Genomic DNA, 22,638 nt, shown 5'->3' with positions numbered 1-22,638 from the left:
GCACTCGGCCCCAGGGCCCTTGTCCCTTTCCCTTGGCTGCGTGTTCTGCTGCCCAGAGACCCTTGGGTGGCCTGAGGCCACTTGACCCCAACTGCCCCCACACACAGGCGCTTCCCCTGCTCCCCAGACTCCATGGCCTAACTCATAAATTCACGCGTTTACTCTGACGTCTGCCTTCTCTGTCGAGACCACGAGACCACGGGTTCCACGAGGGCCAGGACCTTGTCTTATTCTTGGGCGACACTTTACATACAGCAGGTGCTCAAATATTAGCTGGAAAGTGGAACAGTTCATGTTCTGCATCCCCTGCCCCGAGCCTCACAGTCCAGCTCCCGAACACCGGGCTCCGCAGAGGCTTGACCTCGCTCCGAGGCCTCCTCCACACTAGACCTGGGCACAGTCCCCAGGGAAACCTGGGACCGAGACTCCGCCCCTTCCACGAGGAGGCAGGACGCAGCGCGCAGAGCTTTATCTTTTCAATTCCTATTTTTATTAGATTAGATATCAGTGGGTTCTAAAAGAGAGGCCTGGGGATCATGTGCGTGCGGAGCGCTTTCAGAACTGCATCGACGGCAGCTTCAGCAGTCATTAGTTTTAGTCTATGTACGTCCCAAGAGTGTCACCATCTCTAAATGCGAAGTCATCCTTGTCTTTTAGCACCGCCTTTGGCACCTCTTTTTGTGGGTGAAGGCTTTACACCTTCATAGTTGAACCTCTTCAACCCCTGCCCCCAAGGCCCTGGTGCTGGTTTTGAAGCAGGGTACGCATGTCTGGCAAGTGCTCTATCATATCTCCAACTGGTAAAAGAAAAAAAAAAAAGTTGTTATTCTGAGGCGGGGTCTCCCGCCTCAGCCTCCTGAGTCCCAGGGATTACTCTCCTTTCCTTTGATCTCACAGTCCGACTGTGGCTTTCAACACTTTTCCTTAAGATTTTTCTGGAAGCATAACGCCTCTTTTGGTTAGTTTCAGCTACACTCCTTTCCACCAAGGCTCCGTCCAAGGGCCAAAAGAGCTTTCTAAGTGCTTGGTCTGGGCAGCTTTATGAGGTGATCAGGTTGTGGAACTGTAAACTGGGTGGCGCAGGTGATCCTTGGACACGCCCCTTCCAGGTCTTACCTGCCCTTGGAGGGAGGGGCTTCCTCCCCTGGTTTAGCAACACATTTTGGTGTTTTTCTGCATGGGCGCTGATACATCCGCCAGGACTTGACCTCTTCCCCGGGATATCCAGTTACAGCCCAAGTGACTGTAGGTTTCTGCCAAAAGGGAGAATCCTCTTTCTCTTGTTCCTAAAATCAGGTTTTAAAAAATTAACAGTTATGTTGAAACTGTAACTTAGAATGGCACCTTGCTAAAACAGAAAAGGGGATTTCTAGGGCCGTGAAGCTACGCCTGTGATGCTGTCATGGTGAATACGTGTCAGATGGACATTTCCCGAAGCTTGCAGAAATGCACAACACGAGACTGAAACAATGCCGGCAAGGACCTTAGTTAAAAACGATGTATTAATATCGGGTCATCTAGGGCCAGGTGAGGTGGCGCACACCTGTAATCCCAGCGGCTGGGGAGGCTGAGACAGGAGGATGGAGAGTTCAAAGTCAGTCTCAGGCAAAAGCAAGGCGCTAAGCAACTCAGTGAGACCCTGTCTCTAAATAAAATACAAGATAGGGCTGGGGGGGGGGGGCTCAGTGGTCGAGTGCCCCTGAGTTCAATCCCCGGTACCCCACCCCACCCCAAAATATTGGCCTATGGAGTGTATCAGATGTGCCTCGCCGAGGTCAGATGTAAAGAATAGGGGGGAAAGGTACGTGGGGGTGGGGGAGTGAAGAAGTGAGTATATGGGAATTTTCTACACTCTTTAATTTTCTATGGACCACAGTAGTTCTAAACAAACAAACAAACAAAAAGTCTATTAATTAAAAAAAAATTAAAAGGTGCATCGTTTAATGAGTGCAGAACTCGGGAGGAAAATGACTCCCATTTCCCTGCCTTATGACTCGGAAATAGAAACATATTTAGGTGGGGTCAGGAACCCTGAGGGAGGTGGGGAACAAGCGCTGTCACCTTTCTCTGCTTTGAAATAGCGCCACCCTTCTTGAGTTTGAGCAGCATGTGGCTTTGCTGGGCTCTGGGGTTTGTGCCTTGCTGGGGATGATCCCTGCAGGACTCTGCCTCTAAGCAGTGCCCGTCCCCTCGGTTACTTTCTAATGTGAATCTTTTGTTATCCCAAAGAAAATTCTCAGGCTCGGGCTCTTAAAAGACAACACCAAGTGCTTCAACGACTGACAAACCTCAGACTTCCTGTATTTCTCTGACTCTCAGGGTTCTCTTCCTCCTTCTTTAATTGGTTAATGATCTCTGGGGCCACAGGCTCTGTCTGCAGCAGTTTCTAAGTAGATCAGTAGATCAAAGGTGAGTCTGCTCTAAGTCACCAGTGTCATTTCACTTGGATATCGAGCTATTAAAAACAGAGTTGCGGGTTTCTCAAGGACAACCAGGGTATGGATTTGGCAACCCCAGCCTCCTGTGGCACAAGCCATCCTGGGCTCTGCCAGCCTATCCCTGTCACCCATTATTCCTTCCTCCGTCTACACACTCCTGGGAGGCTCCCCACATGCCTGTTCCTGCCTTCAGAAAGGTAATCCACTGCTGTAAATCAGCAAGGGAAGAGAAACCGCCTCATTTCTTTGACAAGCATTTTTTAAAAGGAGATTTGTGTTCCCAAGCTTAATTAATTGTTCCTAGGGATCATGACGCCTTTAGGTGAGGGTTTTTTTTTTTTTCCCTTTAAGAACAAGGTTCTTATGTAATTTGTTTTGCATTTCTGGAATGAGGAACCTTTTCTGTTGACAGTGTTGTTAAAATCTAGACAAGGCGCCGGTGTGATAGATCACCCAGAGCCCAGGAAGGAAATGATTCACCCCAGTGTGGAGCAGCAGGTGTTCCCGAGCTGGGGTTGCAAGGCAGGTAGGATGCTAGTTACCAGCACGCAGCGGGCCTGTCCCCTTCACCCTGTCTTCCAGAGGGCACCCCCAACCCCTGCCCCGCCCAGCTTGGCGGGCTCCCATGGGGTCCTTCCTGTTCTATTTCCTCTGTCCCAGTAACAAGATGCTGGGAACTCTTCCTCCATTTTAATTTTGAAAATAAATCTACAAAAGTGAGATTTTTCAAATAAGCCATGTCTGTTTACATGGATCTTCCCAGGCTACTATGTTTTCATTTTGTACTTATATTTTTTATTTCTTATTTATTTATTTATTTTTGATAATGGGGATTGAACCCAGAGGCGCTTAACCACTGAGCCATGTCCCCAGCCCTTTTTATTTTATTTTTATTTTTTTCAAGAGAGAGTGAGAGAGGAGTAAGAGAGAGAGAGAGAGAATTTTCAATATTTATTTTTCAGTTCTCGGCGGACACAACATCTTTGTTGGTATGTGGTGCTGAGGATCGAACCCGGGCCGCACGCATGCCAGGCAAGCGCACTACCGCTCGAGCCACATCCCCAGCCCCTTTTTATCTTAATTTTTTTATTTTGAGACAGGGTTTTGCTAAGTTGCTTAGGGCCTCCCTAAGTTGCTGAGGCTGGCTTGAAACTTACCAACCTCCTGCCTCAGCCTCCCGAGCCACTGGGAGTACAGGCACACGCCATCGTGCCCAGTTGTACTTATATTTTTATTGAAACCAGAAATGTGTGCTGCAAATCAAACACATCCATCACCAATAAAAAGATATCAAACAATAAAAACAAAATAGTGGAGAAATAAAGGTTTAAAATATGTATTTCATTGTATTTCCCTCTCCTTGTTTTAGTAAGGCCTACCACAGAGATGCCCAGGTCACAAACTACAGAAGTTCACCCTTCTTAGGAAGAGTGATGAGAAATATTTCTCATCTTCCTTTGTTTACTTTTACTTCAAAATTTAAAATTGATCACTATTGGAGGGAAATAATCTGAATATTTTACACATTGAGATTCAAGTTCTTGTTTTTATTCCATTGATTCTACAGGGAGGTCATCAGACTTGATGTATGTATTTTGAATTAAAAACACTAAAATTAGGCAGGGCCACGATAAGACTTTTTTGTGGAATTCTTCCTTCAAAAATAAATAGATAGGCCTGGTGCCGTCGGTGGCACACACCTGTATTCCCAGTGGCTCAGGAGCCAAAGGCAGGAGGATCGAGAGTTCAAAGCCAGCCTTAGCAATAGTGAGGCGCTAAGCAACTCAGTGAGACCCTGTCTCTAATAAAATACAAAATAGGGCTGGGGATGTGGCTCAGTGGTCGAGCGTACCTGAAATCAATCCTTGATACTCCCCCCCAAAAAATGTATATTTCACTGGACATGGTGGTGCATGCCTGTAATTCCAACAACTCAGAAGGTTAAGACTGAAAGATCACAAGTTCAAGATCAGCCTGGGCAATTTATCAAGACCCTGTCTCAAAATAACAAAAAAAAAAAAAAAAAAAAAGGAGGGGGGGAGGCAGGCTGCATGTAGCTCACTGGTAGAGCATTCTTGGGGTCAATACTCAGTACTGCAAAACCAAAACAAAGAATATATATTTCCAAATAGGCAAATGAATGGGTTCTCACCACAAAAAAATGAGAAGTTGGTAGTGACAGTTATGTTAATTAGTGTGATTTAATCTTTCCACAATGTAAACCTAAATCAAAATATCATATTTACCCTGTAAATATACCCAAGTATTATTTGCCAATTAAAGATCAATTTTAAGGTCTGCCGATGTAGCTTAGTGATGGAGAGTTTGCTGAGGATGTGCAAGGCCCTGGGTTCAATCCATAGTACCTCATATGCACAAATTCAAATCTGCCAATGAGTTGTCATAATTATGAAAAATAATTGTACTCATTTTTAAAAAACTTCAATATACACTAAAGAGGTATTGAGTGTTCAACATCAGCATACAAATAAATTATGGTAACTTTATTAAACAGTGTGTTACTCTACATCAAAAAATGTTTTTTCTTTCTATAGATAACCATTTTTTTCTGTTTGAAGTGTAAAAAATATTTTTAAAGGGTCTTTCACATAGAATTAGGGGGAAGATTTGTGGAAACAGGCATTCATACATGTAGTGGGTCAACTAACATTGACTTTTGAGAACTTTTTGGAAGGCACATTGGTGGTATCTATTGAAATACAAACAGTGCAGTGAGGACCATGATACATGCCTGAAATCCCAGCAACTCAGGAGGCTGAGGCAGGAGGATCACAAGTTCAAGGTCAGCCTCAGCAATTTAGTGAGGCCCTAAGCAACTCAGCAAGATCTTGTCTCAAAATAAGAAATAAAAAGGGCTGGGGATGGAGCTCAGTGGTAGAACAACGCTGGGTACAATCCCCAGGACCAAAAAAAGAAAACAAGAAATGCAAACTGCAACTTCTACTTTCAGGCATTTCCTCTACAAATTCATTCTCACAAGTGCAGAAATGTATGGGGATTTATATCTACCTTCACATCTACACACACGTATATTTTAATATTTTTGAAGCAGGTTCTTGCTGTTTTGCCCAGGCTGGTGTCAACACCTGGGCTCCCAGGATCAAGCGACCCTTCTGCCTCAGTGTCCAAGCAGCTGGGAGGTTCACACTCCTGAATTTATCCTGTTGTACAAGTATGTAAACACATAGATATTCATGATTGTAAAAATTTAAAAAAGAATAAGCTCCATCAAGAGACTGCTTATATAAACAATGGGCTCTTTCCACTATGGAACACTACGTAGTCATGAAGAATAATGTGGCATGAAATGACATGGCTCAGTGACCAGAGTCACATTACCTGTCCATTCCTAAACCAGTGGTTCTTAACCAGGTACAATTTCTTTTTTTTTGGTACTGAGTATTGAACCGAGGGTTGCTTAACCATCAAGCCATATCCCTAGCCCTTTTTTATATTTTATTTAAGAGACAGGGTGTCACTGAGTTGCTTAGGGCTGTGCTAAATTGCTGAAGCTGGCTTTGAACTCCTAATCCTCCTTTCTCAGCCTCCTGAGCCACTGGGATTACAGGCATGCACTACTGTGCCCAGCAAGCAGGTGGAATTTTTTCCTAAAGGGAATATTGTCAATGTCTGGAGGCATTGGTTGTGAAAGCTGAGAAGCTAGGTTGCTACCAGCAACACAGTGCATTAGCCATGAGAAATTAGGCAAGTTATGTATGGACAACAATAGCAATAACAAACATTTATGTAGCAACTATTATATGCTGGATGCTGCTGCATGTACTCCACAGACTCTGACTCCCCTGGCCCTCACAACTGCTCTCTGAGGAGGGGCCTATCACTGTTCTCATCTCACCCTGGTGGATGCAGCCCTGTCACCTCTCCCAAGATTTATAAGAGCTCAGGTTAAGAGGTGGGGATTTGAACCAGGTATGGTGGCGCTGAGCACTTAGTGAGACCCTGGTCTACATAAAATACAAAATAGGGCTGGGGACGTGGCTCAGTGGTTGAGTGCCCCTGAGTTCCATCCCTGGTATCCACCCCCCCAAAATGTGCATATTCTGCATTTGAAATATCAAAGGAGTTTTTTTAAAAAACCTATATAAAGTTGTTAATTTTTTTTTCTTTCCAAAACATACCAAAGGGTAATTTTTAAAATAAAAATAAAGAAACATAGCCGGGAGCATTCACATGATAAAGTCCAGGTTTCTCACTTAGGTTGAACATATCCAGGAGGTCCTGGAGGCCGAGTCACTGGGGGCGTAGTGGTGCTCCTTGGTGGCGACATGGACCTATAATTCAAAATCCCCCCCCCCCCCCCCCGTTTCTGTGCACTCACTCCTCAGGGATTTTCTGAGCACGTCCCCTGAGCCCGGCGTTGTTCTAGACACAGGTAGAACAAAATCTTTGCCTTCACATACTCCACGTGATTTAGATTTCTATGTTGAAGAGCAAATAATAATCAAGCAAGGGACCCTTCTGCACAGGCTTCAGGTGAGGACACAACTCTGAGCAGATGCAGAAACCGGTGAGGGAGCTGGTTCTGTTCCGTAGACAGAGGGCAGAGGACGGAAGTCCAGGAGGGAGCTGGACTCTTCAGCAAGTGAAAGGGCTTTAAAGCCACCTGACCAGGTGAGGTCACAGGGACAGGGAAGTGGCATCTTTTGTATCTCAAGAGTGCTCCAAAGGACAGAGGAACACCCTCTGTCTACATCTGGACAGACAGACAAATAAGGAAAGAGAGACAGACACAGAGGGAGCTATGAAAGCAGACACACAGAAAACCAGCCCTAGAGAAGCGGTGGGGCCGTGGGCAGGATGGCCAGACAGGCCAGCCCTGGCCCCTGCGGGGGACCTCAGCGCAAGTGCAAGGTGTGGCCTGGCAGGCTTGTGGGTCAAAAGGTCAGGGCATCTCTCTGCCAGTGCCAAGGGGGCTGGTGAGCCCAGGCCTCCTGCCACACTCAGGTCTGGGGTGACGTACCTCAGCTGCCCTTAGGAGAAGTGGGAGGAGAGGGGCAGGGGTGGTGGAAATATCCCCACCTAGACATTTCCCTGTCCTTCTCTTTCTGGCCTTGGGAGGAGATGCCTCTCTGAGGACTTCTTCCCCCAGCCACACTCTCAGAGACCTCCCTCAAGCACTTTATCATAAGAATAGGTCGCCTTTAGCCTGATCACCTTGGTGGATGCCTGCAAATCCCAGCAGCTCTGGAGGCTGAGACAAGAGGCTGGCAAGTTCACAGCCAGCCTCAGCCAAAGCAAGGCGTTAAGCAACTCAGTGAGACCCTGTCTTTAAATAAAGTACAAAATCAGGCTGGGGATGTGGCTCAGTGGCTGAGTGCCCCTGACTTCAGACTTCAGTCCCTGGTATCTCCCCTCCCTACCCCAAATAGGTCACATTTATCATCTAATGATTTTCTTTCCTTTTTCTTTTTCTTTTTCCTTCTCTCTCTCTCTCTCTCTCTCTCTCTCTCTCTCTCTCTGTTACTATCACTAAGCCACATCCCCAATGCTTTTCATTTTTCTGAGACAGGGTCTTGCTAAGTTATCCAATTTGGCCTCCAACTTGAAATCCTCCTGCTTCAGCCTCCCAAGTCTCTGAAGTGAGAGGCCTGCACCACCTAATGATCTCCTGCCAGGCTCCACGCCAAGCACACTCTCCTGTCTCAGCTACGTTGGTCCTCCCTGGGTTGCAGATGCTGTGACTACCCATTATCCATTGTGCAGATGGGGGAGAAGGCCAAAGAACTTCATCTGCCCACGGCCCTCCAGGTGGTCAATGAGGAAGCTAGGATTTGACTCCGCCTGTCTGGCTCAAGCCTGGCTGGTTCAAGTCGGTACCATTATTATTAGAGTTAGCAGGTAAGGCTCACTTCCAGAACAGGGAAAATGAGTTTCCAAATCGCAGCTTTGACAGTCACTTGCTGTGTGAGCTGGGCTAAGATCACCTTCTTTCCAGCTTCCGTATCGTATCCCCAGATAAAACGTGCTGATGTGACAATAAGAGCTGGCCTCCATGGTGAGCAGTGGCAGCTGCATGACTTAATACACCTAAAGAAGCTCTCAGCCTCTGTCACCCACAGGCAAATCTGCACTGCTGACCAGTTTTGTAAATAAAGCCTTATTGATATTTCTTTGTGTGGCAGTGGGGATGAAACCAAGGGTGCTCCACCACGGAGCTGCATCTCTGACCTTTTCTGGACTGTGGTTGTGGCTCAGTGACAGAGCGCTTCCCTCTCACTTGTGAGGCACTGGGTTCGATCCTTAGCACCACATGAAAATAAAAACAGAATAAAGTTACTGTGTCCATATATAACTAAAAAGTATTTAATTTTTTTTTCTTTTTCTTTTGGTACTGGGGATTGAACTCAGGGGCACTCAACCACTGAGCCACACCCCCAGCTCTATTTTGTATTTTATTTAGAGACAGGGTCTCCCTTGATGTTGCTGAGGCAGGCTTCGAACTCACAATCCTCCTGCCTCACCCTCACAAGCCGCTGGGATTGCAGGCGTGCGCCATGGCACCTGGCTTCTTTTTTAAATTTTGAGACACAGTCTTACTAAGTTTCTGATGAACTTTCCATCCTCTGATCCTCTTGCCTCAGCCTCCTCTGTCACTGGGATCCAGGTGTGGACCCTGCCCCCTCCCACTGCTGTAAATAAAGCTTTATTAGTACAGGGCTTGCCTAGCGTTCACGAAGGCCTGGTTTCAATACCCAGTACCACAGAACAAACACAAAAGTAGAGTGTGATTGGAATGCAGTTGTGCTCATTCAGTTATGTGTAATTGGCTATGGCTGCTTTCCTAGGGCTAGTTGAGTAACTAAGATCCAGACTCTATGTTTTTTGTTTTTTTTTAATAGTTTTTCAGTTGTCAGTGGACATTTATTTATTTATTTATTTATGTATGTGCTGAGAATCAAACCCAGTTCTTCACGCATGCAAGGCAAGGGCTCTACCACTGAGCTACAACCCTAGCCCCCCCCCAACTATATGGTTCTTTTTTTTTTTTTTTTTTAAGAGAAAGTGAGAGTGAGAGAGAGAAAAAATTTTTATTATTTGTTTTCTAGTTCTCGGCAGACACAACATCTTTGTTGGTATGTGGTGCTGAGGATCGAACCCGGGCCGCACGCATGCCAGGCGAACGCGCTACCACTTGAGCCACATCCCCAGCCCCCAACTATATGGTTCTTTAAACTTAAAATATGTAGTGCCTCAGGATTTATAGACTCCTTGATCTAAAAAGATCTAAAATATTTACTACAGTCCCTTACTCCTCAGGGACTATTCATATGTTAACTCAGGGACAGAGATCAGCTCTTATTTATAATAGTTTTTTTTTTCCCCTTAGATCTTGAATATTCTTGTAAGTTTTTTTTGTTTGTTTGTTTTTGTTTTTGTTTTTTTTTTGGTGCTGGGTATTGAACCCAGGGCCTTGTGCGTGCAAGGCAAGCACTCTACCAACTGAGCTATATCCCCAGCCCCAGAATATTCTTGCACATACTAGGTGCTTTATAAAAGATAAAATCTGCGTAATGTGTGATAATAAAACAGTCACAACCCAGCATTCTGAGGAAACTGTTAAATAATGAAACTTCATGTACATTTCCAATATAAAATGACCCCCATTTACATTTTCATCATTCTGAAGTCTTGTTTGTACAGCCAGTAGTTCAATAATAGAGCAGTGTCATTCAACTGCCTTGTCTTGGGGTTGGCTGGTTGGGGCCAGAGGGGACCAGCTTTGCTATCTTTGGTTCCTTTGAAGCGGTCATGATCATAAGATGAGACGTAAATACATTCTGTAAACTTCAAGCCCTGCAACGTTTTGCAACCGCTTAAACCCCTGCTACAGTAAGCTTTCAGAGCAGTTACAAAATAAAATCGTCTTGAACACCATGGGGTGGAGGCCGAGGAGGAAAGAGGGCAGGGGAAGGAGAGAAGGAAGCTCCTGGGTTCACCAAGCCACTGAAAAGCAGCCACGTGTTGGAGGCAGGCCTGTCCCATGCAGGTTCCCAGCACCGGCACTTCTTAGTACTGTACACTCGATGGACATTTTATTTTAAATCGAGGAATGCTAATTTCTAAACAGAACATGACCAGAAGTGATGCTCAAGAATTCCCAAGAATGGGAATAGCCAGCTTTTCAAAAATACATTTGGCAGGGCAGGCTGGTCCGCAACCCTGCAGACCCGTGGGCTCATCTCTGCTATGGATACAGGACGAAAGGAAGCAACGAAGACTCCTTTCTAAACAAAGTACTTAGAAGCTAAATACAGGGGCAGGGGTGCAGCTTGCATGAGGCCCTGGGTTCTAGCCCCAGCGAAAATAACGGGGAACCCCCCAGTAGCTTGGAGTTCACCTTTCTTCACTAGGTGTAAGGGTGAATGGCGCTCCCTGACAGGGCCTTAGTGGGTCTAGTTTCCTTCTTGTTTATGCAAAGTCAATAGCTCCCCCCACCACCACCACCAAAAGATGGAAATCTACTCATAGCTGTTGTCCAGCAGGTAGCACAACACCTGGCCAGAAGGCAGGAAGTGCGACCTCGGGCTCTGCTGAGAGGAAGCAGTTGGTCCTTTCTGACCTGGTCACCCTGTGGACCATTATGCCTGACCATGTGGGCAAATTTTGAATAGTCCATAATACGAAAATTCTAGGGTCTTTAAGCACCTAGGCAAACCTTGTTTAATATTGAACATTAAAGGAAAAAATTGAATGATTTTAAAAAAATGAAAGAATTTCTAGGGGGGCTGGGGTTGTGGCTCAGAGGTAGAGCGCTTGCCTACCATGTGTGAGGCACCGGGTTCGATCCTCAGCACCACATAAAAATAAAATAAAGATATTGTGCCCACCTATAACTAAAGAATAAATATTAAAAAAATTGGTGGGGCACAGTGGTGCACACCTGTAATCCCAGCAATTTGGGAGACTGAGGCTGGAAGATCCACAAGTTTGAGGTTGGCCTGGGGAATTTAGGAATGCTGCATGTCTCTCTGTCCAAAAAGAAAAAAATATATATATATACACACATACACACATACATATATGAACATATATAAACATATATGTATATGTTTGTGGATATATATACATATATGTGTGTGTGTACATATATAGAGACTGGAAATGTAGCTCAACAGAAGAGTGCCCTTGGGTTCAATCCCCAGTACTGAAAAAATTAACAAATTTAAAAAATTAAAAAATTAATTTTAAAAAATTAAAATCAAAATAAAAATAAAATAGAAAAGAATTTGTTAAAGCAACAATGGAAAAGGGTCTAAGCACGCCAAGTATGGTGGTCCATGCCTATAATCTCAGTGGCTTGGGAGGATGAGGCCAGAGAATCACAAGTTCAAGGCCAACCTCAGCAACTTAGTGAGACCCTGTCCCAAAATAAAAAATTAAAAGTGCTGGGGATGTGGCTCAGTGTTAAGTCACCCCTGGGTTCAGACCCGAGTACTGAACAAACAGAGTCTAAGCAGCAACAAATATTATGAGACACAACCACAAGCACCTTGGAGAAGGCAGGTGGAAAACTGAAGCAGAAAGAATTGAGACTTGGACAGAGGTTGTGTTAGTTAAGATGGCAGGGCTGACCAGTGGTGCTCCAGAAGAGCTCTCCATGCCCTGGACACACCACACCAGGTATGATCCGCTCATGCTGAATACTCATCCTGTCTCCTGTGAGTTGGTAGTGGTAGTTTCAGCTGACTTTTTTTTTTTTTTTTAATATTTATTTTTTAGTTGTAGTTGGACACAATATCTTTTATTTATTTATTTATTTATTTTTACGTGGTGCTGAGAATCGAACCCAGGGCCTCATACATGCTAGACGAGTGCTCTAATGCTTACGGAGCCTGAATCTAAATCTCTGTCCAATTACCACATAGTTCAGTTGTTGGCTAGCCCACAGCTGGGGAGGATGGACAGGAAACACGAGTGGCATCTATAGTATGCAAGATTTAAATCAACCCCGCTTTCCTGCACCACAAATCCTGGCATTTCAACCCCATTCCTGACTTTCAGTGGTAGGGTTTTGTTTTTGGTACCAGGGAATAAACCCAGAGGTGCTTCACCACTGAGCCACATTGCCAGCCCTTTAATTTTTTATGTTTTATTTAGAGACAGGGTCTCACTAAGTTTTTTAGGACCTCACGAAGTTGCTTAGGCTGGCCTTGAACTCGTGATCCTCCTGCCTCAGACTCCTGAGCCGAGCCACTGGGATTGCAGACATGTGCCACCACTATGTCCGGCTTTTTGTTTGTTTTGTTATTTAGTTTCTGCTCATTCTAGTGCATTTTTTCCACTCTGCGTCTCTAGGGCAGGCAGGGGATGGGGGGGTGGCAGAACCACAAACATACAACTGCCAACAGCCAGGCACCTCCCCACCAGCTCAGTTAACCCGAGCAGAGCCCTTCAGCATCATCTTTGAGGGAGAATTCATGAGATTAGAGTCATGCTGTCAGTGTGGCTTATCTGAGCCACATCCATCTTATGAATGGGCAGGATTTTTTTTAAAAGACCATTTAATCAATCCAATGTTCAACCTCAGGAAAATATTTAGGTCACCACCACAGAAAGAATATAGGTGGAAAGCATCTTCCAAAAAGTTGGGTCTTGTCTTGGCCAATTAATGTTTATGACATTTAATTTCTGAAAGTCATTATTTTTTCCCAGGCCTTTTATGAGGAAAGGGCTCACAGAGGGGTACGCATGGGACTACCAAGTTGTTTTCTTGCTTCCTAGAGTTGACTTTTCAGTCACTTTGTGGTTACACGGGTTAGTTTCCCCAACCTTAGTAAGGGGGACGGTTTATATCCAAATCCCCTGGGAATATTACCACTATCCCATATGTTGCTTGGTTCCCTAAGGCACACACTCCAGCATTTAGAAAATTTAGTAAATATTCTTACTGTACCTTTCTGGTTAAGTTCTTTTGAAGAAAGTAGGAAAAAAACAAAACAAAACAAAACATACCTCCCATGTTGACTTAACAGCACACAGACTTCTCTTTCCCCATTTAAAAAAAAATAAAAGTGCATTTTTTGGCAGTTGAAAACAGGTGCTAATTCAGTTCATTCACTAAATGAGAAAGATCAATGTGCATTTGAAACTCCTCTTTGGAGCAGAAAATGGTGAGGGCTGAGCAAAACAGAAAACAGAGTCCTTCTCTAAATATAGCCTTGTCATATGACCCCACTGGTCTTTGTACTGAGAACATTCAGGTGTTAGACAGTTGCTTCATGGATGCAGCATATGATTACTCCAGGGAACGGCGAAGATGACCCACAGCACAGACAGAAATGCTGAGCTTGGGTCTCTGCTTTTTGATCTGAGGAAACAAACTAGAATGTTGTTGAGACGTCCCCACACAACAGCTTGTCATTTGGTAAACTTTTCCACTGTACATAGGAAGCAGTTCTTCCATGCTTTGGTTTCTTTTCTTTCTTTCTTTTTCTTTCTTTCTTTCTTTCTTTTCTTACTTTATTTTTTTTCAGTGCTGGGGATGGAACCTAGGGCAGAGGCTCATCCACTGAGCTGTATTCCCAACCAGGTTTTACTTTAAAACCCCCTTTGACAGCAGTTCATGTTGAAACACTTCTTACACAGGAGACCTTTTTTTTTTTTTTTTTTCTGTTTACTTCTTTAACTGTGAGGCCCCACACTGAGTCTGATTCCGTTTTGTCCGTTATCATGATCATTCATGACAACATCACATCACTCTCAACGTAGATCCCCTGCAGTTAATCTCTGGGAATGTGGAGTTTTGTTTTTTAAAGGGCTCTTTATAGGGTAATTTGGACAGGTATCTTTAAAGCTTTTAGTGTCTTTTTTTTTTTTTCTTTTTGATCTTTATATTTAAAGAACACTTCAAGGTTTTTGCATTTCTGGGACAAATTAAAGATTAGGCTGGGAGTGAGAAGTTCAAGAGCTATCGCTGCATTAAGATGTGTTTATCTGCAAATTAAAAAATCTATTTTAATTGTCTACTTTGCAGGAGACAGATCCTTCTAGCCAAGTAAAGTTCTGCAAAGCTATGGCGGGAACTGAGACTCATTTGTGGGGGTGGGGTGGGGAGCTGGTACATATTAAAAGGCCTGCCCCAGCTGGGGGAAGCAGCCTGCTCACAGGGCTGTCAGCCTTTACTGGGGGGACTCTGTTACTTACGTTTGCAATTTGGGCCCATTGGAGGGAAGGAGGAGGAGGAAGTAACTAGGATTGTGGCATATTTGAAGGAAGCAGAGGCCTCAGCTGGTTGCTAAAACATCCATTTGAAAAATAAATACATAGTGCACTCGGGCACACAGCAAATTGTGGACCAAAACCAACAATTTGGTTTTAGGATTCTGGTGTTCCAACTGGGGAGGGTACCAGCCAGCTCACATCACCTGCCCCTGGAATGCACTTGATGAGATGGGCACCTACTGATTAGTTTTGGGTATGCCTTATGAAATCCATTTTCTTTCTTTTTTTTTTTAAAGAGAGAGAGAGAGAGAGAGAGAGAGAGAGAGAGAGAGAGAGAGAGAGAATTTTTAATATTTATTTTTTAGTTCTCTGCAGACACAACATCTTTGTTGGTATGTGGTGCTGAGGATTGAACCCGAGCGGCACGCATGCCAGGCGAGCGCGCTACCACTTGAGCCACATCCCCAGCCCTGAAATCCATTTTTTAATAAACCTTTTTACTACATTATGAAATTTTCTTAAAATTAGAACACATTTTGTATTATAGTTTTTTTTTTTTTTTGTACCAGGGATTGAACCCAATGGGGCTAAACCACAGAGCCACATCCCCAGCCCATATATATATATATATATACACACACACACACACACACACACACACACACATATATAATATTTATTTTTTATTTTTACACAATACATTTATTTTGTTTATTTATTTTTATGTGGTGCTGAGGATCGAACCCAGGACTTGGAACATGCTAGGTGAGTGCTCTACCACTGAGCCACAACCCCAGCACCCCTTTTATATTTTTTATTCTGAGACAGGGTCTGCCTGAGTTGCTTAGGGCCTTGCTAAATTGCAGAGGCTGGCTTTGAACTCAGGATCCTCCTGGCTCAGCCTCCTGAGCTGCTGGGATTACAGGCCTGCACCCCGACACTATTGGGCTGAAGATGAGGCCCAGAGGTAGAACACTTGCCTCACTTGCCTGGGGCCCGTACAGCAGACACACACACACACACACACACACACACACACACACCAGCCCTCCCAAAACTGAGTTGAAAGTTGAGTCGGTCTCTATGACCTTTGCTTACTTTTTTGGAATGTCCCTCACAAAACAATAAATCATAACTTTATCAACTTCCCCAGAGGCCTTCAAAAACAAAAGACCAAAGTTCAGCTAAGTGCAATCGCTCTGTAAATTCACCCTGCGAGGTAGCATTCCCCAGATGGATTTTACAAGTGTAGCATCGAAAAAGAACTGTGAACACCGGCTGTCCTTTCCAAACGCTGAGTGAGGATCTTTGGCCAAAGGGAACCTGGGGCTGACTCGCATCATGATTCACAGGGGCTGCTGGGGCTTCAGGTTTTAACTTCCTTAATTGCAGAACTGAAGGTAGCTGAGTGCGGAGCAGGCCAGAGCCCAGGGTTTCAAAGATAAGGAAGCAGTGAACGCACTGCCCAGCCTGGTCTCCAGAGGACTCCTGCTTCTAGCCTGGGAACCTCCTTTGTTTTTCAGCCCTGAAAGGCAAATAGCATTTTTCTAGTGCAAGATAGAGATCTGTCTGTCTATCTGTCTGTCTGTCTCTCCCTCTCTCTTTTAGTAACTCAAAGTACTTAATAGTTCATTAACACTTATGAAGAGAGTTTTGTGAAATGTCCCCATGAGAAGGGAAAGTTACTCTTGGAGCTTTCCACTTCTTTTTGAAAACTCCCTGAATCTCAGTCTTGGCTTCCCTTTTGATGAATCATTTGGGCTCCAAAGATCATTCAGGAAGCACACTCCGCTGGCTGGGGACTATCTTTAGGAGACAAATTCATTCGCTAAAATTTACTGGGTTTTGTTACTCAAGCTTGATCATTCTTCAGCATTCATCCTTTTAAACAGAATCTAGAGATATTTAAATCTTTGCAATAAAATGAGGAGCTGGGGTTTTTTAAAAAACCACTGTTTTCCCCATATCTCTCTAATCATTTTCATTTTCCCTCAAGAATGGGGAATTTTAAATGTCCAGAAATATCTAGCTTTTTTGTTTTGTTTTGTTTTCCCCTCTTATAGTCATTAGATTAAAAAAAAAATCCCTCATGTGTAAGGAATTAAACACCTTACACACATGTATAAATTTTTTGGTTACACAGAAATCATTTTCACTTGAGTCAGACATGCATGCATGGAAATGTCACAGTCAAACCATTAATTTGCATAATTCATATGAGTTAAATAATAATAAACTGGAATCCCTTAAACTTTGTTCCTCTAGAACTTTCCATCTGGACTGGAGATAGTCTCCCTGGTGAATGCTCACCTAACAGCCTCCTTGCCCTAGGTTCAATCCCCAGCACCAGCAGAACAAACAAAACCACTAGACCTGTAGACCCTTCCATTGTTTGATACTTTTACATATATGTGTGTGTTTATACCTGCTCTTTTACAGATATAAATACTTAGTCTAGGCACAGGGAGGTTATTGAGAAAGTAGATGTAGAATCAAGATACTAAAACCACAGCACGTTAGGATTGGAAACCATGCAATTTTGTTTATTCCAGCTCTTTAATTATGGAAAGAGATCCTTGGGCTCAGAGAAGCTGTTTGGCTTGCCTTAGGATCATTGGATTCTGGTCCTGGATTTGCCGTATAATTTTTCATGTGAACTGAAGGGCTTCTGTTCCTTTATCAGTAAGGCAGGACCAATTTTAAGAAACAATTTTAAGTTTTAAGTTTTAAGTTGGTTAAACCTGTGTGATTTTGCAAGCACATTTTTTTAAATAATTTTTTTTTCTAGTTGATGGACCATTATTTTACACACACACACACACACACACACACACACACACATATATATATATATATATATATATATATATATATAGACATTGATGGACCTTTATTTTATTCATTTACTTATATGTGGTGCTGAGAATCGAACCCAGGACCTCACACATGCTAGGCAAGTGCTCTACCACTGAGCTACAGCCCCAGCCTACAAGCACAGGTTTTGAAGCATGCAAAAGAGGACATCCAGGAGTCCAAGTGACTAGCAGGCTTGAACTTTTTGCCAATGGATCAGTTTGTTTGGGCCCTGAACAGATATGAGGAGTCCTTAACCAAAAGGCAGAGTTCTGTACATTCTCACTAGCCCTGGACTCCGGAGAATCCTCTTAGCCTTGATTCCTGATTCCTTCAGAGCATGTGGCAGCAGATACTGGACTATCCTGAATTGTCAGAACCTGGCTTCCTGCTTCACCCAGCCGCCTTGTCTCCATTTTACATAGTTTTCAGTTTTGCCAGAAGGAGGCTGTTGTACTTTTTGGAACTTCCTGCACCACTTATCATCTCAGGCTGAACATAAATGATTTATCCAGGGAGGGTTATTAAAATTGACTGTAGTCTCAGAAGAAAGGATAGTTTGTCAAACCAACATCTTAAGACTAATTGGATATATTTTGCACGAATTGTGATTAATGCAAGGTAATTTCAGAGGAGGGCTTTTGCTAATTAATAAATCAATCACACTGACTCCTCTAGGTAGACAGAACTTGGAAAGTTCATTGCTGATTTGCTCAGAACCAGGATCCCATACATACGCGTGGGCTAGTGATTTAAGGCAGTTCTTAAGAAAGCAAACAGATGACGCAACACCTCAATTCAGAAACAAGTTGCTTAATGTGTATCCTCCAAAAACTAACAAGCCTGAGAGAGAAACTGTAAAACGTAGACAGTACTCAAGAATATTCCTGCTTCTTGGTTGATTCCACCTTCACACATAGCTCCTGTTGTTATGAAGTTTCTGGAAAGGTCACATAGAAACATGATACTGCCACAGAGGGGTTACTGAAGTCGCTGAAAACACCACACACTTTTTTTTTTTTTTTTAATTAAATATGTTTAGTTGGGCTGGGGATGTGGCTCAAGCGGTAGCGCGCTCGCCTGGCATGCCTGCGGCCCGGGTTCGATCCCCCAGCACCACATACCAACAAAAATGTTGTGTCCGCCGAGAACTAAGAAATAAAAAATGTTGGAAATTCTCTCTCTCTCCCTCCTCTCACTCTCTCTTAAAAAAAAAAAAAAAGAAAAAAAATATGTTTAGTTGTAGATAAACTCAGTAGCTTTGTTTTATTTATTTATTGATTTTTATGTGGCGCTGAGGATTGAACCCAGTGCCTTACACATGCCAAGCAAGTGCTCTACCACTGAGCCCCAGCCCCAACCCCGGCCCCCCACACTTTAAAAAACGAGATAAAAACTTATCTGAACTGTTACAAACTGCACCAAAATGCTAGAGAACTTATGTGATAAATGCAGGTGAAAATGCTTTTCTTCTGTCCACAGAAAAGTTTACTTGTTTGTTTTTTCCTATGTTTATTTTTCCAGTCCTGGGGATTGAATGGGAGGGGGGCTGCTTCCCCACGGAGCTACATCCCCAGGTCTTTCCCTCTCTTTTGAGAGAGTCTGGCTGGGTTGCCCAGAACGGCCTCCCACTTGCCATCCTCCTGCCTCAGCCTCGCCAGCCACTGGGATTACGGGGCTTTCAGGCGTGCGCCACCACACCAGGCTAAAGTTTAGTTATTTTTAAAAAAGCCACTGGAATTATGATTTCAGGAAAGCACAATGGCTTGTTTTTCCTATCACTTCAAAAGGGACATATATGACCTTCAACAGAAAGCAGTAAGTTATTCAAAGAATTCAGTCCTACAGCTAGAGCATGGAATCTGAGTGATGTCATACGTGTGCTTGGAAAGTCTGAGGTACCAAACACAAAAAAGCAAAGTGCAGAAACAGTTTAGTTTAGGTCCTGTATAAATTAAACCAAAAATGATTTTTTGTTTGTTTGTTTTTTTTCCGAAGTGTGTTTTCTGTGGCCAGGGTATTTTGAAAGATTGTCCGGGGAGGAACGGGTATTTAATGAATGTTCACCTACAAAAGAAGGTGGAGTCTGGGTCCACCCCTTGGGCTCTACAGCCACACAGAACAATTGGAGAACTAGACTTTAATGGTGCCTGGCCCAGGACCCCCACCCCCACCCCCGCACAAATGACGTCCACACCTGCTTTCTCTGGATGGGGATGGGGAAGCAGGGGTGAGGGAATGCACACAGCCCCTGGAGGTGGGAAGGGGAGAGGAGCAGGGAGGAGGGGGATTTAGAAGGACCCTTAGCCTCAAAACCTTTCCACACCTACCCTCCTCAGCTGCAGCTCAGTCATTCTTTGGAATGCAAATACGGCATTCATGGCTAATCTGGTCTTTTGAGTGGATTAACATTTAGTCAGTCATTGGTGGTGGGTGGGGGAGGAGGAGGAGAGGAGAAAGAAGAAAAGGGATTCTTTTTTAAAAAAAGTAATAGTGGGAGAGAGGGTAATGGTGACAGTAATGGCAACAAAGACACTAGCTGTCCTGCCCTGGCATTTCTGAAATGCCACATATGGCTAGGGACTTGCCTTCTACTCTTCTCCTTAAACCTCCAGTAAAGTCAACTTCACCTTAGTGGACATTCTCTCTGTTTCTAAAATCCTTTAGTCATCTTTCCTGAGGGCATTTGATGTTTTTCTTACCTTAAACTCTCTTGCTAGGGGTCATCTACGTAAGACAGGTGCATTATTCAGGGCTAAATTCCCAGTTAAAAGGAGATGTAGATAGAGCTGAATTCTTATATGGGCTTTGATACTCTGAACAGTGAAGTCTTTCTCCCCTTGGCATGCCCATTCTGCCATCCAAGCTGGGTGACCTCGGTCAACCTCTTCCTGACTCAGTTTCACCATCCATAAAATGGGTATACTTTGGGGCAGGGCGTGGTGTTTGGAGCACACTTCTAATCCCAGTATGTCAGAATATCTGTTCAAAGCCAGCCTCAGCAACAGTGAGGCGCTGAACAACTCAGTGAAACCCTGTCTCTAAACAAAATACAAAATAGGGCTGGGTATGGGGCTTAGTGGTTGAGTGCCCCTGAGTTCAATCCCTGGTAACCCTCTCCACAAAAAAGGGTATAGTAACAATCTTGCCATCTTCAGCTTGAAATCATCAAAAGGACCAAATATGCTAATGAATAAGTCCTAAACAAAGATGGGCCATTATTTCTGTGGTCATTTTTGGGTTGTCAGTTAAGAACCTGTTATAGCTGCTGGCTGACTCAGTACAGTTCTCCAGACTGGAATTGAATTAATGTTATCAGGAAAGTATGAAAGATAAGTAATTAATATATATATATATATATATATATATATTAGTTGTAGGTGGACACAACACCTTTATTATTATTATTATTATTGTTATTATTATTATTAATGTGGTGCTGAGGACTAAATCCAGTGCCTCAAGCATGCTAGGGGACGCTCTACCACAGAGCTACAATCCCAGCCCCTGAAAGATAAGTTTTGAGAAAGTTTATCTCATGGGTATCACAATTTACTTGCTGCAAAAACTTCTAAAAGCTAAACCTGTTTCTAAATGAGATATGACATTTTAGGCATCTTGTCTTCCAAGAACATAGTAACTTCATGAAAAAAGAAATAGTTTCCCACAGTGGGCATCAAAGGGATACTATTTGGAACAAGCAGGTAAAGAAAAGCAGGCTGCCCTGAGTGGCTCACGCCTGTAATCCCAGCAGGGATCTTGGGAGGCTTGAGGCAGGAGCATCATAAGTTCAAAGCCAGCCTCAGCAATTTAGTGAAGCCCTAAACAACTTTGCAAGGTCCTGTCTCAATAAATAATACTAATACTGATACTAACACTAATTGGGCTGGGGATGTGGCTCAGTGGTTAAGCATCCCTGGGTTCAATCTCTGTATCAAAAATAATAATAATGAAATAAAAAAAATTTTTTTTGAGAATTTTAACATTTATTTGTTTTTTCTTAGTTCTCGGCGGACACAACATCTTTGTTGGTATGTGGTGCTGAGGATCGAACCCGGGCCGCACGCATGCCAGACGAGCGCGCTACCGCTTGAGCCACATCCCCAGCCCCTGAAATAAAAATTTTTTTAAAAAAGCAATATTTTTAGTTGTAAATAGAGGAATTGATTAGGTGAATTTTGGTAATTCATTCCCCCCTCCCCCAGACAAGGCCAGGTTTGCAGGTCAGCCAGCGTGCAGCTGTTCATGACAGATTGAGGAATCTTTTTGCTTTTCTCTCTTGGTTCTCTCTTCTTTTTTATTGTGGGGCTGGGATCAAGCCCAGGCCCCGCAAGCCCATGCCACCTGAGCTAGGCCCCAGCTTGCTGCGAAGCTGCCCCTGTGTCCCCATTTCTGTTACAAGAGGGCATCCCCCCTGTTTCTCCTACTTAGCCTTGCCAATAAATGTCTCGATTTTATTGCACTTTGCCCAGAATCGATGATTGTTTTTATTGATCTGTTGTTTTTTTTTTTATGCCGCAAATTTCTGCTTTTAAGTTGAAGAATTCCTTTCTTCCATTTAGATCTAGAGATAACATCCGTATCCCTAGGGCATTGGAAAGTTCCTACCAAACTGAGAATAGCCTTGGAGTGGGGGAGTGGAAAGGAGCCCCAGGGCTACCAGGGGCACCTCAGAGGTGATCCAATCATTTCCCGTTAACAGAGATTACCCCCTCTTTTTTTTTTTTTTTTTTAAGTTTCGCTTTGAGTTTTTTAAAAATTATTATTATTATTATTATTATTGGAATATTTTCAGGTATTACTCGAATAATTAAAGCACCCCAAGACTCCTTAACCGTGTGCTGGCTAGACTAGGCTCACCTGCCAGGTCCAAAGAGCAGGACTGGGGAGAGGGGCCGGACGCGAGCTGCTTTCTCGGGTCATTGGGTTCTCAGCCACTTTCTGTCGCCCCCACCCACGGACTCCCCCCCCCCCAAGTGCGCAAGGGCGGGCGGGTCGGGACTCGCAGTCGCCGCCGCTGCCGCGCGCACGCGGGGCCGTGGGAGTCGGTGGCGGCGGCCGGAGGCCCGGGAGCCCCGGCGCGCCACGAGGTGGGGGAGGGGAGGGGAGGGACCACGTGACTTTTTGGAAGGCCGACTCGCTT

The 22,638-nt window shown here is 44.0% G+C and overlaps 3 long non-coding RNA genes across 3 annotated transcripts; 1 reads left to right on the top strand and 2 right to left on the bottom strand.

Annotated features, from left to right (window-relative positions):
• Window positions 1-467: 467 nt before the first annotated feature.
• Window positions 468-13,835, bottom strand: LOC120886696 (uncharacterized). Its single transcript, XR_005729776.2, has 3 exons — window positions 13,434-13,835; window positions 1,117-1,286; window positions 468-797 (listed from the first exon to the last, which is right to left on the bottom strand). It is a non-coding gene; the product is annotated as an uncharacterized LOC120886696 (long non-coding RNA).
• LOC144378168 (uncharacterized) lies at window positions 2,389-21,634 on the top strand. The gene is made up of 3 exons (XR_013439785.1): window positions 2,389-2,635; window positions 5,512-5,631; window positions 21,500-21,634. It is a non-coding gene; the product is annotated as an uncharacterized LOC144378168 (long non-coding RNA).
• On the bottom strand, window positions 21,460-22,574 carry LOC144378166 (uncharacterized). The gene is made up of 2 exons (XR_013439783.1): window positions 22,356-22,574; window positions 21,460-21,605 (listed from the first exon to the last, which is right to left on the bottom strand). It is a non-coding gene; the product is annotated as an uncharacterized LOC144378166 (long non-coding RNA).
• Between the last annotated feature and the right edge of the window lie 64 nt (window positions 22,575-22,638).

Source organism: Ictidomys tridecemlineatus, chromosome 5, assembly GCF_052094955.1.
Source record: "Ictidomys tridecemlineatus isolate mIctTri1 chromosome 5, mIctTri1.hap1, whole genome shotgun sequence".
Lineage (NCBI taxonomy): Eukaryota > Metazoa > Chordata > Mammalia > Rodentia > Sciuridae > Ictidomys > Ictidomys tridecemlineatus.
This window is presented reverse-complemented; position numbering and strand designations above follow the sequence as displayed.